The 6,000-nt window shown below is 36.4% G+C and overlaps 2 non-coding genes across 2 annotated transcripts; one reads left to right on the top strand and one right to left on the bottom strand.

Annotated features, from left to right (window-relative positions):
• Nucleotides 1-1,161: 1,161 nt before the first annotated feature.
• On the bottom strand, nt 1,162-1,233 carry Trnam-cau (transfer RNA methionine (anticodon CAU)). The gene has a single exon. It is a non-coding gene; the product is annotated as a tRNA-Met (tRNA).
• A 718-nt stretch (nt 1,234-1,951) lies between these two features.
• On the top strand, nt 1,952-2,033 carry Trnas-gcu (transfer RNA serine (anticodon GCU)). The gene has a single exon. It is a non-coding gene; the product is annotated as a tRNA-Ser (tRNA).
• The last annotated feature ends 3,967 nt before the right edge of the window (nt 2,034-6,000 follow it).

Genomic DNA, 6,000 nt, shown 5'->3' with positions numbered 1-6,000 from the left:
TTATCTACTGTTCTAAATATGAAGTTGAAAGGGACTTATTTTTCATGTCCTTAAATAAGCAGCACTTAAACGTCCTCCATATGTTTCACAGACAAATGTTTTTGTGCATGGGAACAAATTTGATATAATGTCAACATGAATATCGATGTTTCTGGCTGTATTTGAACAACCTCTCATTTTAAATTCTGATAATTCATGTGGTTGGAAAATATTCATGTTCACATAACTTATAAAGGCAGGAATTGTTTGTGTTTAGGACGTTGTTTGTGAATCAAATCCTGAGATCAAAGCGAAAAATACAGAAAACTTACAATTGTATAATAGAAAGTATACCTTTAGAATGACACAAAAGAATCAAACCCCACCGTGACCAATTGAAGAAATACTATGTATCCCAAAATTGATAGCAAATTGTATGACCTCTATTCATATACACCACAATTATTTTACAGGCTCATCTAAAGTTTAATTTTCGAGAACCAGCCTCCGTTTCCTTCCGGAGCAGGATATCAAGTTTGGAAACATGTAATCACTGGAAATGTGTAAATTTGCCTTTTAAGAGCAGATATTGTATGGATTAACGAAAAATTGAAACAAAATAAATTCCATTTTTAATATGGCAATGTCATGTCAGAGGTCAAAACTTTTCGGCACTTTTGGGTGGGATCGCAGGGGTGGTTCAGTATGTATTTTTCACAGGGAGCGCAAAGAAGACCGCAAGCTGACTGTGGGATTTAGCAGCTAGTGAGGGCCAGGGAGACAAACACTCATTTTTGTCTTGGGGTGGGGAAGGGTGATGCCGGCGGTGGGGTGGGAAACACGGGGAGGCTTGTCCACCTGATCACTGTCGAACGTTCCAATGCTATATCATTACATGCCACATTGTTTTTCGTTTGACCTTTTGTTATATTTCACTTTAGCTGCATGTACATTTGACATTTTATTATTGCTAGAACGGTGTAGAAGGTCCAAATTCGCACCAAAAAAGCCGTCATTGAAGCGTGAAAAGTAAATTACATTGACCCACATTTTATATATGAAATCAGATACATATTTACTGAATGTGCCTTTTATTTATATTTTTGTGCCTGAAGATAAATGATAATTTGATGTTATGAATTTAAAATTAAAAACAAAAAACAAAAACCAAATAAAAGTGATTAGCAGAGCGTGGTTTCGATCCACGGACCTCTGGGTTATGGGCCCAGCACGCTTCCACTGCGCCACTCTGCTGTTAGTTGTTATTGTTGTTGTTATAGGGTTTAACGCCATTTTTCAGCACAAGATAGGCTATACATGGCGGCCAGTATTAATGGTGGAGGAAGAACCCGGGAAAACCCCGGAAAGAACCACCGACCCACGAGAAGCTACCGGCAAGCTTTCTCACATGTCCACATTGGCCGAGCCCGAGACTCGAACCCACGCAGACAGAGGTGAGATGGCAGTGATCCGTGACGGAGAGCGCTTTAGACCACTCGGCCACTCGGCTCTGCTGTTAGAAAACATTGATTTTTATAACTTTAAAAAAAAATGGAACTGATATTCACTTATCTGATGTAATACTTACCGAAGTGATGAATACAACGAATGTTCGTACGAGTTTTTTCCCTTGCCTAACAATCCATTGATATGAACATGCTTGCTCACTAAGGGACCGACCATGTATTTGTTTCTGTTTATTGGGTGGGTAGGTGGGTAATGTTGAGTTTTCTCCCAGCCAGGAGAATTGTTTTAATTTACCTGAAGATATATATTTCTTCTTTTAAAGAATATCATGCACTAGGTTCTTTATGTGCACATCAGTTAGAGCTAGGATGGTTCGACGGTTAGAATTTTTTTCTGTCTGAAAAAGACATATATTGAATCGTGAATATCAGACAAAAGTTGTGTGTGGTTTAGGCCAGGTAGCTATAGATCACTCCCTAAATAGTGTACTCATCAAAATACACCGGACGAGGTGGCCGAGTGGTTAAGGCGATGGACTGCTAATCCGTTGGGGTCTCCCCGCGTGGGTTCGAATCCCATCTTCGTCGATATACATTTTATCTGATGTGTAGAACTTTTAGTTATGACTACAAACCGTATTCATCAATATTGTAATGTGATATCGTCACGTCAGAAAGAAAACACGCCTAATGATGTCTCCATGATTTCTTTTTGGTGGTTTGTGTCTTGAATAGACTGACGTTTTGTGCATGTTTGTGACAGGTTTGTGTATTGACCTGTTCCGGCTGCATATTTATAATCGAGTTGTACTTTTTGTGCGTGTGGAACATTTTATCTCCCACAGGAGAAAAAAAACAACAACAACATTTCTTGGCATTGAAATAAAGTCCCAGTAGTGCTAACATGCATGCGGGAAGTGTAGCCAAATATCAATGCCGCGAATCGGCCGATTAGCAGAAACATTTAAGGTTGCGAGCAAGGCAAAAGGGATCAAGCTAAGGTTTGGGAGGGTAAGGGGTGATGTGTTTCCAAAATTCCAAAACGGCACCAAAGCACACGCGTATGTGTCTGTTTACTAGAAGTGTGTGTAATACCCATTAAAACGATGGTCAAATTTTAAGTAACAGGAGACTGTACGTTTGTATACTCGGATAGTCTTGGACAACAATCTAAAATTGCGGTTAATGTTAAGAAGATCAAATAAACTGATGTTATCAGAAGTGTAGAAGAAATGACGGGGAAAATGTTCGTTTATGTAGCTGTCCTTTCACCTGTTCATACTTTAAGTACCTGTGTACCAAACTGATTAAAATCAGATCTCCGCTGTTACCAAATGAAGATCTGACAGCCATCGCTTAGAAGGCATATTCTGGTACCTATGCTATTACCATAATTGCTAATTTTATCAACCAGTCAGATGAGGTCTAATATCTTTGCGTTTTGAGAAAGAGCACCGTGGGTGAAAAGCATGAATGTGTATCGAACGATTTGATTCACTTTCAGATTTTTTGAAAGTTGTATTTCCATTGGCTAATTTAATGGTCACCTGAATGTCATTCTTCAGTGGTCATCGTCAGATCTTCACGTAGGACAGCGGAGATCTGATTTTATCAGATTGGTGTCTATGTTGACCGGGGTATATATATTCCTCTTCATATTCTTTCTAATTTCTACTTATTTCTTCTTCTGAAAGGTACACAGGTACATCAAGTATGAACATGTGAACGTAATACCTTCCAGATGTATAGCGCACAAGCAATGGACTCTCTCCAGTTCACTTATATTCTGAGGGCTAGGGTTAAATTAAGTTTCACAATAATACAACGTTCATGGAATCGCAGTAGTTTCATGTAAAATATAATTTGTGAGCCGACTAATTCCATACCTGTGTACTCCAATATTAATAAAACCAATAACGTACTTGCAAGTTTATCTTTAACCTCTTTAAGTTCTGTATATAATCTGCTATACTTAGACACGTTAACACCAAAATGTCTACATAACTGCTGTTTCTGGAGCACTCTCAAAATCCAAGAACCATTTTCACTTGTTTCGTTTGTAGTCAGACGACTTTTCGGTGAACACAACGATCTTAGGTTTCTAGAAGTTATATCCAAATGCCGACTTTATGGAGTGCACGTTGCATATAAAACAGTATCTGATCCACTAATACCGTGTGCAACAATTGTGGAGACCAATACGAGTTATAGCACTACCTTGGTAGGTGGTTACAATAGCTGCAATTGATCGGCATAAGAAACACATACATATCGATGATATTGCTATTCGAGAGCTTCATAATTACTGTTTGATAGCAATATTTACGATCACTGGAGATCAAGAGAGAATGGTACTAGGCGAACTATGGAAGTGCAGGATGGACTATATCTTAAATTCCTCCAAATTGCAAAATATTTTGTCATGCATGTACATCATTATGAGATCGATCCTAAAATAACTACATGCAACGAAGAAATTAGGCACTTACTTAAATTAGATAACGTTTGTAATGATGAATAGGTATGTAGAGTGAAATCTATTATTGTTGAGGGAAAGAGTAAAATATTTTAGTGAACAACTCACTTAGTGGATAATGCAAAATATAAAAGTAAGAATTCTCGCTCCTATACAGTACGAAGAGAAAGAAAGAAAGTTTCCAAGAATTGTATAGATGTCAAGACAAAATGATTTTATTTTCTGTAAAATTTACCGCTAAAGATTCATTTGATATCAATACATATGAAGAACTCGAACAACAATGAAGTGACTAAGAAATAAGATTGTTTTGAGGTGTTATACCGAGATTTTAATCCAGTTTGGTGACTGAAAGTGACGCAAATAGCAAATACTTTCCAAATCCTGAAAAATATCAACAAAAACGAGATGTTATTAAGGAATCCATTGATGGCTTTGGCTCACTTGTTTCAAATGAAAATCAAATATTAAAATACGTTTATAAGTTTTATTGTATTTTGTAATTATCGAACACAGTTGATGAGAGTTGTAAAGAATCAGTTTTAATCTTGGTAAATTCATCCATACCTGCTGATGATACGTATTTGAGTAGGGTCATACAAGGGTTGATAAAATACATGCAGCTATAAATATAATGTCTAAAATTAGATATTTTGGTCTGGTTAAATCGATAAGGTAGTTGTATTTTACAACGTTTTAAATTATGAATATGATAATCTGTTAGAGATTTTTTTCTTCTTCAGATCGTTAACAAGGAATCAATTACGTCATGGGCAGTGAGATTTGATACAATATCATTTTTTACAACACCAAGAGCGACTAAAGAAGCTGGAAATATTGGCGAAATATAAGACTATTTAATGTAGATGATACAATTTTGGCGAGGGTTATGGCTCATGGTTTGAAATGGGTATTACCCAAAATTATGCCTCTAATTCAGACATGCTCTGTAGTTTGAAGGGATATTGCTGATACAACATTCACTGTAGGAGATGTCATTGCTATGACCTAGAGGGACAACATCGATGGATATACCTTAACAATTGATAAAAGCAAAGTTTTTGACAGAGTCAAAAGTTTGTCTCATTCACATAAATTTTGGATTTGGTCAAATTTTTATTCAGCCGCTATTAAAGACAGTGTTAAATGCAGTGTGCATCTAACACCATTCTTTCCGATTAAAACTTCTTTCTGATAAGGCTGTTCTCTATCGGTAATGCTATATATAATGCCAGTTGAACGTTAAGGGTGATACTAGAGTGGCAAATGTATTTTTTCTAGTGAGTAAATGTCTCCAAAACAAAATACACTACTCCAAAAGGAAACAGCGGCTGGTTTACGGAAAATCAAGCTACTTGAAAGCGAGTAAAACATTTGTGCTATACATGAACAGAAGTCATACAATTTAGTATCACCTCTGTGTAATAAGTTTCAAATTTAGACAAAGTGTTATTCTAACTGAGCTCCAGCACTAGTTCCCAAAATTAAGATAACGTGATCACAATGTTGAAATTGGAGCTGTCTGCAGAATTCAACAGAGACTGCCTGATGAATTAAATAAAAGTTCCGTTTGTTTTCTTTATTCCCTTTTGAACCATATCCTTTACAATATAAACCAAGTACAATAAATGATTGATTAATAGATTCTTTCTTTGCTAATGTCATGGTTGTACCATCGGCATGTTGAAAGACTTTACTTGTACTGCTAGACAATAGAAATAGAGCAACATTGACATAATAATTTATAATTATAGCGAGCCCTAAATGTTCCGCTTCAAATAAATATAGCATAGTTAGTATAGGGCAACTTTGGAGGACTGAATGTTTAATTGAAAAGGCTTTCATTAAATGCATTTAACACTGTTTCTAATTTCAATATAAAATATTTGTATCCATTAAATAAAGCTGTCACCAAACCCGAATTGTCGTAAAAGAGATACCAGTATGAATGGTTGACTCTGTGAAAAGCTTTTTCGTGATCAGTTTCATCACCTCTTTCTTCACCATCTGCACCCTGTATTACTTCATCAACCTCGTGTTCATCATCTTCTAGAACTTGAATCCCCAATCTATCTTCCT

Source organism: Sinohyriopsis cumingii, unplaced genomic scaffold, assembly GCF_028554795.1.
Source record: "Sinohyriopsis cumingii isolate HCF-2022 unplaced genomic scaffold, ASM2855479v2 utg000646l, whole genome shotgun sequence".
NCBI lineage: Eukaryota > Metazoa > Mollusca > Bivalvia > Unionida > Unionidae > Sinohyriopsis > Sinohyriopsis cumingii.
This window is presented reverse-complemented; position numbering and strand designations above follow the sequence as displayed.